This window comes from Drosophila montana, unplaced genomic scaffold (assembly GCF_035044405.1).
Source record: "Drosophila montana isolate Dmon_TW-CO22-7 unplaced genomic scaffold, ASM3504440v1 contig_3218_1, whole genome shotgun sequence".
In the NCBI taxonomy this organism is placed as follows: Eukaryota; Metazoa; Arthropoda; class Insecta; order Diptera; family Drosophilidae; genus Drosophila; species Drosophila montana.
The window spans coordinates 1,595,360-1,610,655 of NW_026998098.1; the positions used below are offsets into that span (position 1 = coordinate 1,595,360).

Sequence of the window (15,296 nt, forward strand, 5' to 3'; positions counted from 1 at the left end):
GAGAGGATAGTCGGCATGTGTGTGTGTGTGTGTGTGAGTGTATGCTGGAAGCAATCACACCAAATAAATCATTCAATGCATTTGCACAAGTTTTCAGTCGGCCATTTTGGGCAACAACAACGCATGCCAAAGAGTGGGTGAGAGCAGGGGAGGGGGGGGGGTTGATATAGAGAAGAGCATAAAATGAAAGGATTGGAGAAGTTTTCATTGAGAATTATTCATGTGGTTGTTGGCGGTTTGCGGTTAAGAGCATTTCAGGCAGGCTGCGAGGCGGGGCGGCAGGAAGGCATGAAGGCGGGGAGGCTTATCTGTCATCAACCGCATGCAGTTTAGTGGCTGCAAAGGAAATTACTCGGCTCGACGGCAAAATGGCCACCGGAAGTTGGTACCGAACGATAGATTAACGATGCGTAGCTATGTAAATTGAAGGTGTCGAAAACGTGCAAAAATCATTGAAGCTAATGGAAATGAGTCAATGCGAATGAACCAATATGCGAATAAGCTGTGGAAAACGTGCAGAGTTCACAATTAAAAGAAGAAAGAAGAAATGATGAGGCTTGAAATTGTTCAATTGTAAATAGATTCTTCACATTTTCTCACTGTGACGAATCACAGAACACCATTGCCAAACGTATTGACAAACATAAAAGAAGGAAACTAAAGCGTATTAAATGCCCGAAATGCATTCAGTTCTTCTATTGCTGCTCTCTGTCTGGCAGCTGTGAAAATCCAATTTAGAGAGCGGCTAAGCGGATGTAGTCCTGGCATTAGCACAGAAAGAAACAAATGGTCACAGGCACAAAGGAAATCCAGCGCAGCACATCAAATGAGGATGCAGGTCAGCACGGCGACTCGGCACTGAGCCGGGTCAGGTCACGGCAGTCAGCGTCATTAGAGCGCAGTGACAGACATGGATATCGCTGGCATTTAAGTGACATTGCATTGCGTCTGCGTCTGCGGTTGGTCCTGCTCAATTGCATCCTGTGTCTGAGGCGGGTCGCAATGTGTGTTTGTGCGCACGGATTTATAGGAATTGTTCGCTGTTTAGACAATATTATGGCTCGTTGGCAACTGTTGACAAATTGCTCGCCAGTTTCTAATCAATTTGGGCTATTGCTGCACAGTTCAATAAACCAGCAACGCCTGTCTCCCGTCTGTTCGGTCTGTCAGTCATGTCATGTCTGACAGCGATTGCCAAGCGAGGAGAAAAACTTTTTCTATTTCGGAAAATTGGCTAGAAACGTACAAATAATTTCAACAAAAATGTGCAGAAACACGCCACGTCAAATTGAAGGCGCATTTACCTTAACCAACACACACACAGTGGGGTAAAAACTGCAAAATATATATTAAATTTTCCTCTGGCATTTATGCAGTTTATAATACAAATCATCCAAAACATGGGGCAGAGAGTGAGAGAGAGAGAGAGGGAGAAAAAGGTAGTCAACCGCACTGTCAGCCGTCAAAACTTGTCAATTTTCCATATAGTTAAGCAATTTCGAACAGCATGATATGCAGGCATATGATTGAGGAGAGGAGGGGTTGGGTATTGGAAATGGGAAAAGCTGCGAAAGTACTCGTAAGAAGCATTCAGCTGATTTGGCATGTGATTTATGGGAAATTGATTAAATGTTTGACATGCAGTCGTTGTTGCAACCAAGACCAAGGAGAGGCAGATGCAGCGCGTGTGTCTTGTGAGGGTTAAAAGCTGCAAAGTGTAAATAATAATTGACAATATGAAGAGTAAGTATTTAAGTTATATGATGATATATACGAAAAACTATGCAAGGAAAGTGCTAAGACGTAAATTCGAAAAGTTGCACGAATCTGGGCGGGAGTCTTTTGAAGAAAGTTTCAAACCGGTTTGGAACCTCATCAATTAGAGAGGCCGGCATTCCAATTTTACTTATTTTTTGTACTATAAACCTAACAGCTAAGAACTAATAAGCTTTAGGCCCAAACAATGCATTTCTCTAATCATAAGTGGAAGATGCATATTTTGGGCTGCATTAAAATGTAGCCCGTATTGTGTTTATGAAAATATTTAAGGATTGCAATATTTTCAGTACAATGGGCAATTAATAATTAATTATTGAATTAAAATTTAAATAATTATAAAACAAACCAAGCTTTGAACCAAAACCTGGGTGCAAGGATGTGGAATACAAGGTGTACAAACTAAACCTTAACACAGGAAGTTGTTTCGAGTCGTGAATTATAGAATTATCGATAATTACTTAGGCGCCTTTTCTTGGCCAAATCGAGTTATTTTATAAGGTTTGTAAGAGAGATTAATCCATTTTAAAAAAATCATCTAAAACAAATATAACTAGTTATAAAAATATGAAGAAGATAAAGAGATGCGAGCAGGAAAAGCAAGAGAGTAAAGGAGGCGCAATTGAATGATTGAGAAGAATATTGTTAGATTGTCATGGCTGATATGCTGTTATGCTGATTTATGATATGCATTTATACTCTACAGTTATTGACATGCCAAACCGACAGATATGTCATTCACGGAGCGACTTGCAACAGCCTCAACAAGCGGCAAACCCAAATGCCAAAGGGGCAACTAATCTTAATCTAAGCGTCAGCAGCACCCATCTATATAGACGTATGTGTTTGTGTGTGTTTGTAGTGGCAACTGCGATATAAACCGCTTGATAGCGCAACACGGCGACAAGCAACAACAACAGCAACAAGAGCAACACGGGCAACAATAAACAGCAACCGTGCAAACATGAAGCGGCAGCAACTCAAATAAATCGTTGGGAATCGAAAGAAATGCGCCATAAAACTAGGGGGAAAAAACGCGTTGACAGTTTTAGGCAAGCTGTCGATCAAAAGCAAAGAGCCCAGCCATTGCTTTAGGGCATGGCTTGAGCAGCAGCAACAACAGCAACTGCAATAGTTGCTCACAATTCACACCTTGCCGGGGCGTAGCCGGTTGTAAAACGCACACAATCAGTGCTTCAAATCTAGAAAAATCAACAAAAGAATTGAACTGAAGTGAATGCCAGTCGATTCCCTATGAGCCACACGCGCAGCCATAGGCCACGGCAAATGCACTCGTTGAAGAAATAATATATACTTATAATATGATAATAAATAAAAATTACGATAGAGCAGGCGCGCAGAGTAGGGTCAACATGGATGAGACGAGAGAGAGAAAGAGAGAGAGAGAGATCTGTAAGGGAATAATAAGCACAAAATGGAAATATTGTGGGATACTCAAGATTTACTGAATTGATATTAATTATTAGATTTAGAATTTTATTTAGAAAATTTCTTCAATTTCCTAAAACATCTTTCATATTTTGTATATCTGCCAACAAATCAGATATACTTTAGCTAAAATGTGATCAAGAGCTGAGACATTTATGACAAAAGTCATCAGAGCTGAAAGCGCACACACTCTATGCACACAAACACACACACACTCTCGCACACACACGCTGGCATTTGATAGATATATGGAATGCGTATCGCGGTGAGATTGAGAAATGCAATAAAATGAAATTCAATAGCAAAACTAATAAACTGCAATTGCAACTGTGAGTTGTGGCTGTAGTTGTTTTATAGTATGTGTGTGTGTGTGTGTTTGTGTTTGTTTGAAGAGGGGTCCCGGGCCAGGTAAACGTTGCGAGTATTTCTATTTACCTTCAGATACAAACGTTGCGCTCCCGTCTAGCACGCACATAAATCAATGCACACTCGAAAGATACGCCAAGGAGTTGCAGTTGGGAGGCACAAAAGCTGTCGTCGTCGTCGTTTGCAGTTTTGGCTTATGGTTATCTCGGCAATTGCCGTTGCAGTTGCAGTTGCTTTGGCCTGTTGGGGATTGGGTTTGAGTAATAGTCGGGTTGAAGAACGGCCCAAGCGTTGATAAGAGCGCCGCGCCGAGTGGAGCAGAGCCCGTTGACTACTAAAAGCTTAGAAATGAATTTTAAATATTTTATCGATGCGCTGCGTGACTCACTTGAGGCCAGACAACGGCCACGATGGCGACGTTGGCGACGACAGCGACCATAATTCCCGATGGACAGGCATATCCACATTGACATCGCAGCGCTCGCATTTTCATCAAATGTAAGCCAAGCTCGCCAAGCTCGCCGCAGCGGCAGACCCAGACGGCAGACATGCGCTGACATTCCCCAAAAGCTAACCAAATGCTTCGATATATATAACAGCATAACAAATATATGTGAGTCACGTAGCATGTAAATGACTTGGGTGACAAACAGACTGCGGCAACGGCAACAGCAACAACTTTGGCCTGGGCTATGCCTGGCTACATGCTCGACTCCATCCTTGTCAGCAGTCAGAGCTTGTCACATTGTCTCAAAGCACAGCAAGAATTAGGAGTAGGAGTTTTTTTTTCGACTTCTTCTTGTATGTTCGGCTGGTTCCTTTGCTTATTCGTGACACGCGCCAAAGCACAAATTTTCGATTTATGCAATTGAGGAAATGGTCGGACGGACAGCTCGGAGATTGCTTTGCCCACCACCACAATCAGGCACAGCTCTGATGCAGCCGACCCATAATCGTTTTGTGGTAAATGCGAAATTAATAATTAAGTAGGCGGCAACTTTTGTCAAGGATGAAGCGTTAAGCGTTATTTCAATTGCCACTAGACCGGATACCAAGCATGATTCACTTGGGAAAGGGCTCGTGCAATTCGACTTGGAAAGGGGGCGCCATCAGAATAATTGGAAACTCAGCTGTACACGCAAGCGTCTAATGTTTCATAGGGCTGAAGAGTATCTGACTTGTCATTGTGAATACTCAATATGTTTCAAAAAGGGATAAGACTTAAAGCGAAACATACTCTTTAAATTAAAGCATATATCTCAGACCTTAAAAGCTATTTATAATAGAAAAGTTATAAGCGAAAATTTCAAAAATATTCTAATACTCTGTTTGTTCGCAGCACACTAAGTAAATAATTCTAGAGAAATAGTTTCAAAAAATCTTGTTTTAGAAAAATGCTTCTTTATATTTTTAAAATTTTTTTAAATATTATATCCCCAAGTATTATTCTTATGTTAATATTATAAACTTGGACCACACTTGATATATCCAGCTAATATTGCTCTTTCAACATAACACTTCAGTATGTGTGTGTGAATGTGTGTGTGTGTTACCCAACCCATTTGAACCCACACACGTTGAAGAATTTATGTGCCTGGTATGTCTCATAACTTAAGATACAATTCTTTCTGTATCTTTATTTTGTATCTGTCGCATATCCATATACATATACGGATAAGTATATATATATGTGCTTACATATGTGGCAATGTCACAGATTGCTCATGTTTGGGTAACTTGAGAACGCTGTCCAGGCATTTATTTCATTAGCACGCAAAATGCAGATAAAGGGGGATACAGAACGCATAGTCTCTGATGAGGGGCACACGGGGGAAAGGGAGGGTGGGGGGCAGCATTGCGAGCCCAGACGACAAACGACAATATTCATTAAAAAAGAAAAATTTCATATAAGAAGAATCATCGTAATCATTGGCTGGCCAAGCTAAAACTGTCCCTCTCTCTCCCTCTCTCTCACTGTATAGGCTTGGTGACCAGGCGATGCCCGGCGTGCGATAATCCCGCGACATGCGCCCCAACCTCAAGTCCCCGAACTGAACCCGACTCCTCCTCGACTGCTGGGTGACAGAGCGTTTGTAATTTATTTAACTGCATTTTTGTGGATTCGATTTCCGAGGAGGCAACAAGAAATTTGTATACGCACGACACAGAGTGTGTGTTCCAGTCTACGTGTGTGTGTGTGTGTGTGTGTGTGAGGAGTAGATGCTAAAGATACGCGCCCATCGGAGAGGCAACAAGATGCTGGTGGCTGGTTCTTGTATCATGTTCGCTGCAGGTAAAGATGCCAGGCCCGCGATAAACAGGCATTCAGATAGGCAGACGGACAGAGCCGAGTCTGTAGTGTATCCTGCGTGTGTGTGTGTGCGTATGTGTGTGTGTGTGTGGTAGTTGTACAAGGCAAATATAAATATTTATGTGGAAACAGCAGGCGTTTTGTCAAAATATTTGTGTAAGTCGGAAGGAGACAGCGCCCAGACGCATCGACAATTGAGTCAAACTCGACATCTTCGGTTTGATTTTCTCAAGAACATTTCGTACAAATTGTTTACAACAACAAGAAAAAAAGATTATTTGTTTGCATTTATGTGCTGCAGGCCGCACATCACAGTTGAATATTAAGTCATCCTGCGCTGTGGCCAAAAGAGTTTTGTACGAGTTTTGAGTTCCGCTTAAGCCAGGTGATCCGCATGCCTCCGCAAGCCAGATGACGGTCGTGCCAGTTGTTCTGCCCCGCAGCGAAATGGGGTTAACATGAAAAATTGCAGGGCTTACGAGCGGACGGGCGAAAAACGAGCGCCTTAGCATTAGGAGCGCGCATAATCCTTTCGCCTGTCATAGAGCTGGCATTGTGTTCTATGCTCTGCCTGACCCCCGACCTTTGCTGCCTTCTGCTGTGCTGCAGCTGTGCTCCTGCCACAAAGCCGGGGCAAACAGGCAAATGCCCTTAAATTGGACTCACTGTATATTTTTAGTTGTCTATTTTTAAGATTGTGTCTTATGCAATGTTTGAAAATATTATTTCAAATTTAAGTTTTAACTATTCTTTTCATTAAATACACAATTTTTATTTTAAGTAATAACCTAGCCATAAATATTTTTGATCAAATTTAAATAATTATTATATTTATAACAAAGAAGTAACCTTTTGTATTAAGAATTTTGCAGAACGTAATTTTCAAATTTTCAATTTTCAAAGTCTTTTTTCTTTAATCTGAATTTAAGAACATTTTTTTTTTATATTTTCTTCACTGTTTAATCAGTTTTGAACATATATTTATATAGTTCTTCGCAGATTTAAATTTTATTTAATAAAAGTCATCGATTTAAAAAAATATTTTTTAGATAATAGATTAAAAAGTTAAAAAGGGCATTGAACGAAAATTTTTAGAAAAAATAAAGGAAATTCATTTTTTGTGCATTGTGAGCTATTAAATGATTTAATATCCATTTAACTTTTTAAATTTCAGATGGAAAAGAGTGTTAGAATTCTATGTGAATTACGCCTGGTGCCAAAACCATCTCGTTATCTAGCTTTATAAATATAAGTAATATTTCTAGCTAGAATATGAGATATAAAGGACAGTTAAGACTCTTGTTATATTATCACAATCATGATTTACAATATATTCGAAACTATAGAAGTTGGAAGTCACGAATAGTTTTGAAGCCTTCAAGCGCAACTGCGAGTCGTATATGCCCCTGGGCAAGATTATAGACTATATGCTTTTACTTTTACTTTTCTTTTTATCTTATTTGATTTTTTTTTTTTTTGGGTGCCAGCGCTTTGCGGTCGACTTGCCGCATTATCCTATTTTATTTACTGCTAATGTTGCGCTTTGCCTCTTAAATCGCATTTGCAGTGATTTTTTTCGACAAAGCAACAACAACAAGAACAAGAACAGCATAAAACACATCATTAATTTAATATGAAGCAAACCAGAGAGCGGCAGAGTGAGAGGTAGGAAGAGAGGGGAGCGCAGGGCAGAGAAAAAAGTCGAGTAGAGAAACGTATCAAACGAGCCAAAAGTCAAAGGACTTAACTAGGATAAGCAACAACAACAACAATAACAACAACATGAGCAAAAACAACAGCAAAGCACAAAAATTAATTTAGCTTAATTCGTCGACGAAACTTAACTTGAATCGTGCCGAGGGGGCCAAGTCGGGGCTAATGGAGTGAGACCTCCGGCACGAACGAAAACATCCACGGGCAACATGAACCGAGTGCCAGGAGCAGCAGCTGAGTAGCTCGAAAGATTCACCATACACATGAACTCTTCTTGCTGGGCGGGTTGGAGGGAACTCTCGGCCCGGAATCCTTTAATCCCATTGCTGCCAGTTTAATTATGTAGTTTATTAGGCGGAAATGAAAAAGCGAAAGCCAAAGGCGGAAACGGAAACCAAACGACTTTGCCGACCAACGCCCACCGCGCGACCCCCTACAAAGTATACACACATAAACCCGCCCACTTAACTGGAACTACTTTGCATAGACTGTGTGTGTTGTAAAAGGTTAAGAAAAGGTTACTTACCGTTATTCGGTAGCTGCACTCAATAAACCAGACAAAAGTCAGGCGCTGCAAAGAGAAAAAAGAAAACATGAGAAAAACAAAAAAACGAGAGAGTATATCTTCTGCAAGCCGAAGATTTAATACCCTTGCAGACAGTTGCCTAACAGATATGTGAGAATAGTAAATTATATTTTGGAAAACAGTATCTTTAACCATATAAGAACTTACCTTTCGATTAATAGTTCCTATGGCAGCTATATGATATGTGGTGGTTCGTAGTTGATAAGATTTTGAATATACATATGTATGGTGGATAGTGAAGCTTGCAAATGCCACACAAGAATTTACCTTTCGACCGATCGTTCCTATGGCTATTTGATATAGTGCTCCTATCCGGTCGGTTCTGAAATATCTACTGCCTGTAACAGAGGGACTTTCTGAAAGGTTCAAGAAGGTACTTTAAAGCTGCGGACGGTCGAACAGACGGATCCTGATCTAGAGTATATATACTTTATGGGCTCGAAGATGTCTCCTATGCGTTACACATTTCACGACTAAATTATAATACCCTCTACAAGGATATAAAAAGACAGCTATCTTCGAAAGGCCGAAGAATTAATATTCTTATAAACATATGGCTGAGTAAGAATTTTATAAAAAGGCTTTATTGTTCAGATATGAGACGTATATTATTAGTTGTCCATTTTAAAAGGGTTTTACAGTAATGTTGGAAGCAAAATAAAGCTTGTATTTGATGATTTTGGTTAAGTTATCTTAGAAGTTCTTAGGTCTTTTCACAGACCAGATTTTCTGCAAGGAGTATGTTGGGAATCGTAAATGCCAAGTTTTGACAAGATATCTTGAAAAATAGAAATGTTTTCAAAGAAAACCCATCGATTGGTTCCTTGAAATGTACATGATATAGTGGTCCGAGCCGGCTTATTCCGACTCATGTATATATATTTTATATTTTAAAGTAAAAGTTTAGTTTGCATTTCTCTATCGACTCGACTGTTGATACTGACCAAGACTATATACTATATAGTAAAAGGTCGAATCGTTACCTTCCAGGCATTACACACTTCGTGACCAAATTATGATACCCACGGCAAGGGTGCAAAAAAATAGCAGCATTAAAAAAGAGATGCGGAAAAAGGTTAAAGGTTGTGTCATTGTTTCAAGGCTGAGTGCTTTATATTTATTGTAAACGCGCCGCATTGAAAATTTGTTGTTCTGCTTTTCTTAGCCTTTTCCTAGCTGTCGCTGCGGCTGCGGCTGCTACGTGAGGCAGCTGCAATTTTCCAGTTTTGGCTCTCAGTTTTCGTAAATTGCCGCACAATCAGCATAAATTTTGTCTGCGCCCCAAATTAGGCGGCACAGTTGCTGGGGCGTGCCAAGGTAGCTTTAGACTTCGAACGAGAACCAGAAACAGAATCAGGTCCAAAGCAGCGGCCAACTATGCAGCACAAATTTGTGCTAATGAGTTTTGAAAAGGGATTTGTAGGTGGCTGCTGGCCCCTTAAAGCGTGCTTCGACCTGGCCAACGTTTGTCGAGTGCCGCCCGCTCATTTGCTATTTGGTATTGGCAGCTCGCCTGGCCAGCTAAGCAGGTCAGTTCGGTTCGGCTCAGCTTGGTTGCACCTGCCCAATCGTCCCCCCACACAGCCTGGCTAGTCACGTGTGGCAACTGCTGCTGCTGCGGCTGCTATTGGTAATTGAGTTAAGCTTTTGTGCTCCAAAGTAGGCCATGCCACAGGCTTCACTGAGCCGTGTGGCAGCGATTGCATCACAAGATGTTGCCAAAGCTCTTTGCCACTCAATAGAAAGTTTTAAAACACCCGGACATGTACATACTCGCACTCATACACACACACACCCGCACACACACACACTCGCTTGAAAGTATGCGCACATAGGACGTGCCAAAGTGTTGTGTGCACGCAAAACCTATGTCTAAAGTTCTGCGTTCATGCATGCACGAATTCATGATTTTCTATTTATCATAAGATATTTAAAGAAATGTTTACATCAATTGGAATTTGTTGAAATTTTTTCTCTTTTCCAACATCAAGTTATTTCTTTAATAAGCATTCGATGGTTGGAGCTACGCCAAAGATATTTCTTGTTGCTTGAATTAGTTTTGGGTTGGAAATATTTCAAATTATTCTTAAATAATTTTTATTGAATATAAAACAAATGTGTAAAGGCGTGTTTTCTTCCTTAACAGATATATTTATTTTGTGCATTTTATTCAGCATGGGATTAATTCGGAAAAGCTTAAGGTTTTTGTTAGCATGTTATGCTAATGAGGAAGCCGTAATGCTTTAGATATTCTTAGTTCGAAAATATTTTAAATTCAGCATAATAATTTCAATGAATTTTAAGGAATAATTATAAACATTTTGTTTTGACTATGATCTCTGTGATCTTTTGGGAATAGTCAACGATAGTTATTTTTAAATTTTACCAAAATATTTTGTATTATTTTTATATTTTCTTTAACGAATTTAAAAGGCACATGTAAAATGTTTTCTCTCTTCCTTAAAATTCTCATTGTTTTCTTATTCATCAAAATATGACTTATGCTTTTATTATCCATTAAAAAAATACCCAAGACCTTTTTTAAAAATAAAAATTAGACTGTTGTTTTCCTTTTTCCCACAAAAACATATTTTTTCCCATTTTAATCGAATCATTTAATAATAAGTTTTCATTCTAGATATTTCACGTTTAACGTTAAGGCATAAACATGCGACTCGGCGGTGTTGCATTTGGGCATTTGGTTAAGTTTGGTTTGGTTTGGTTTGGTTTGGTTTTGGGTAATCCAAATATGGCAAGTGCCATTGCTATTGGTATGGCTATGGCCATTGCCAGAGTTGAGTTTTGGAGTGCCAAAGCACTAGACACTCGCACACAATGGAAAGTGCAATTCCATTTGCGTTTTGTTGGCGAGCCGGGTTCGGGCGGGTGGTCCAAAATCCATACCCAATTGAGCCACCAGCCAGGCGCACTTCAAATGTTATTGAAATATTTATAAGTTAGACACCAGGCAGACACACACACTCCCGCACACACACAAACACACACCCACCCACCCACACAGTGGGAGCTCAACACTTACAGCAATCAAATGCACACAATAAAACATTTTCAATAACTCTTTCGACGCTGGGCCTGGTGCCATTAAGCAGAATAAGCACCCAGCTCCTGCGTCTGCTCCACCTCCATCGACTCCTGCTTCTGGTTCTGCTCCAGCACCAGCTCCTCTCCTGCCCGCACACAGTTACCACACAATTTTGGGTTTAGGTACTCGCAACTGCACTTGAATCCCGCACTGTGTTTGTCTGTCTGTTTGTGCCCCACTGTGCAAAAGCGCGCGGCCCGCCCAATGTGCTCGGCTGCACTGTGCAATGTCAATGGGCTAGACTAAAGACTGAATGCAACAGCATTCCTGGATTCTCTAGCAGAGTGAGAGTGAGGGTTAGGGTTAGAAAGAGAGGGCAGCTTTATGTGTTTGTGCAACTCAAGTGGCTATCAATCGTTGCCATTGCCGTTTTCAGTTCTGGTTTTTAGTTTGTGGCTTTTTTTGTGGCCCTGCGTGTTGATGGAATTATTTGCAGTTTGAAAGTTTTGTTTTTGTTTGCTTCCCCCCCTCACGAATTTTCCGTTTAGTATTTTTAGTTAGCTGCATTCGGGGCTTCATATGAATATAGACGAGCATTTGATTGCTTTGGCAACATGACCAGCGCTGGAGCTGGCCAAGCTATTGGGCTATTGGGCATTCTGTGCTTTCTCTGGCTCACTGCTAAATTACTAACGAGTTTTTCACAGTTTGGGCCGCAAAATAAATGCAAGTCACGTACAGCAGGCGGCACGGGATGAAAGGGCTCCACAGTGCCAGCAAGGACATTGTCAACACAAAGCCGCCGACTGCCGTCCTTGCGAATCCTGCCCACCCACGAGCTGCTTGTCTGCTCGTCTGTCTTGGCCGTCACTCAGCGGCGCTGTTTGTTTGTCAACACAACGGCAGGCAGCAGCAGCAGCAACATCCCGAACCCTTCATGCAAAAAAACAAAAAAAAAATAGAAAAGAAAAGCCCCCCTCAACTCCTCATTGCACGTAAATTGCGCAAATCCTTTTAAGGGCAAAGCAGCCGCCGCTCTACGCGCTTTTCACACCACCCTATGCTTTTAAGCTAGCTATCTCTTTCGCTCATTCTGTTTTATTCTGACGCGCGCTGCTCTATGCGCTTCACATACCCGTGCACGTTTAAATACGCAAACAGCCGACGAGGCTACGTGCTTGGAAAATAATTTAAAAGCTCAAAAGGTGAGCAAAGCAGCGCGCATAGGCACGTCCTAACAACAACAAACAACTCACAACAGAAACAACAACAACAACAACAGAGCGGCAACAAAATGGCGTAAAAAATCCAAGAGCAGGCTCTGCTTTTTGCTATTTGTTTGTATTTTTTCTGTGCATTTTTGTTTTTCATGTCCCGTGTGTTTGTTTTAAAAATTTATGAAAATTTGTTTTTCCCCAAAGCGTCGGCAACTTCGAGGCACACATCAAAAGGCAAAAGTCGTGCCGGGCCCCACAATGCAATCGGGAGCTGGCAAATCAGCCGAGCAATTTGCATTTTCAATTTGCAACAACAAACAACGCTGATAGCAACAACAACCAGAACAACAACAACAATAAAGAGCCAATCCGCCTGAACCGCACACCAAATGCCGCCTGAAATGCGATCTAACGAAGCAATAATCAATTATCAATAAATTTAACGGAAGCTCCACAGTCCTGCACCCTGCCCACCGCCCACCGCCCAATCCAGGCGCCCAGGGAAAGCCTGGCTGCGGCAGAGAGGCGCTGATTAAGGATATGATATGCGGTGGGGCTGAGTCTTTGAATCTTCGAGACTTTTATCTGCTCCGTTTGTCGTCTTTATGAGCTGTCGCTACAGTTGCACGTCCCTCCCTCGTCTATCCCCTCCCTGCCACCTAGCCTGGTCATGCCCACATATTCTGCCAGTCGCTGCTTTCAATGCTCACGCCCATTCAGCGCTTTAATGACATTTTAAGCACATACACACACATAGACCTTAAGGTGAGGCAAAGAAGGGGGCCACACGACAAGAGAGACAGAGTCAAATTTGTGTTTATGCGTGGCTCAAAGTTATGATTGCGAATTCAGAAAGTTGGGTATTCAAATGGGGCACATTATCGTTCTGCTTAAATGATATGTGAATAAGTTTTAGTACGTTTCATTTAAATCACTTCAAGAAGAGTTTCAAGAATTTGCAAGTATTTTTAGGGCTGAGTCGATCAAGCCAGAATTTCAATTTACTTATTTGATTATTAAAACTTAATCCTAAAGCCAAACTAAGCTGTTGGGCAGGGTTCAAATGTGGCCCCCATTTTGTATATGAGAATATGTATGGCTTACATTATTCTCAGAAAAAGGGGCAATTATAAGAAAGAAAAAATTGATGATTTTATAAAATGTTGCGCTGTCTTCTGTCTATTGTTGGCTTAGAACTAAAAAATACCCGGATGCACAAAAAACTGCCTTTTTTTAATATTTTGCAGCAGTTACAATTTCGTACTTCCTATAGAATTTACATAGCTTGAAATTTGACTGAATTTATTTAGGTAAATTATTCGTAGTTCATATCAATAAAGTAGACCCTTTCTGTTTGTTTAGCTCTGCTGATTAGTTGCCTCCCAAAGCCGGAGCAACTGCTAGTCTGGTCTTATTCTGATAACCAGCTACGCATAAACACAATCAAGCAATGACAGCGACACCTTAACACCTAGCAGCACCTCTCCACCTGGAGACTTTCTGCCTTGCTGTTTCATCCTTGACTGCGTTTTGGCGGCACTTGCTTTCAGTTTTCTCGCCGCTGCTGCGCCTTGTGTTGGCTCTTTTGCAAATTACTTTGCAAAAATGAAACGACAGTTGCTCTGCCCCCCGCACGCCACGCCGCAACAGCAGCAGCATCTATAAGATATGCGCAAACACTCGGCAGGACAGGAGCCAGGAGCGAGGATCCAAGCAGCACGGCAGCCAAGAACTCGAGTGAGCATTTGCCTACCTCGCGCAGCAGTTGCAGTCATTGCCATAGCCAAGGTGTTTGCCCGTTTGCCTCTGGCCCCTGGCAGTTGAGAAATGGCGTTCCGCGTGCAGCTTCTTGATAACCTGCCCGTGGCCTGTGGGTGTGTGGGCGTGGCCATGGCAGTTGCATATCCTGCTGAATGCTCGGCGTCCTGGCTTCCATTTCTCAGCTGTCTGCCGTTGCGTTGCCTCTGCCTCTGCCTGTTTGCTGCCAGGATCCGGGCACAGGCAAAACAGCAACGTAATCACCTTTTGCAATTAATTTAAGTGGATTTAGTGTGCAATGGTTTTGCGTATTTGCTCTAGCGCTTTCACTACCCCCACCCCCCCCCCCCTCTCTCTCTCTATCCATCCAAGCCAAGCTAACAAAATGGCTGACTAGAGGTGTTGATGAGCTGTTTTTTGTTGCCATGTTGCTGGCAAATGACTTTGACTTGAGCAACAAAAAGTACGGGGATTTGCCAGAATACGAAACGGATGATCATGGTTGCAGGGGGGCTTAGTTAAAACATTGCACCTGCAACGGGGGCAGCTTGGCTGGCATCGCAACTTTCCGCTAGATTAACTGCTAGAAATTTGAATACAGTTGAGAAAACTTTTCAATACCTAATCGCATTTGTGTGGTGCTCTGTGTGTCCCACATTTCCAGCTTTTGCCAGCATAAATATACTATTCATGATTCACATTTATGCTACAATATATTTTCTATTTTCCTTCAGTCATCAGCTCCACATACTTATGGCTACACACACACACACACACACACACACTCGCATGCTCATCATATTGTTTATTTTGAAGTTCACGGCTTGGCTGGCATTTCCATGGAAACTTCATCTAATGCCTGCAACTCCACCTCGCGGCCCATTCCGATGGCAGCTGCTCGGTTGCATTTGATTTATATTTACTTGGCCCGATGTGCGCTGTGTCTTGGGTTGACGTTGGCATTGTTGTTATTATTACCATGTCTAGTTGTCTGGGCATTCTACTCATTTTATGTACAGTAAAAATTCACATAGTTTATATTGACTGGAAAATAAATACAAATAAATAAACAAATTG

The 15,296-nt window shown here is 41.5% G+C and overlaps 1 protein-coding gene across 1 annotated transcript in view; it reads right to left on the minus strand.

Annotated features, from left to right (window-relative positions):
- fz2 (frizzled 2) overlaps window positions 1-15,296 on the minus strand; it is a 104,485-nt gene that overhangs the window by 38,902 nt on the left and 50,287 nt on the right. The window contains exon 5 of the mRNA XM_064689676.1: window positions 8,142-8,186. The gene's annotated coding sequence lies outside the window, so the exon portion shown is untranslated. The remainder of the gene's footprint in view (window positions 1-8,141; window positions 8,187-15,296) is intronic.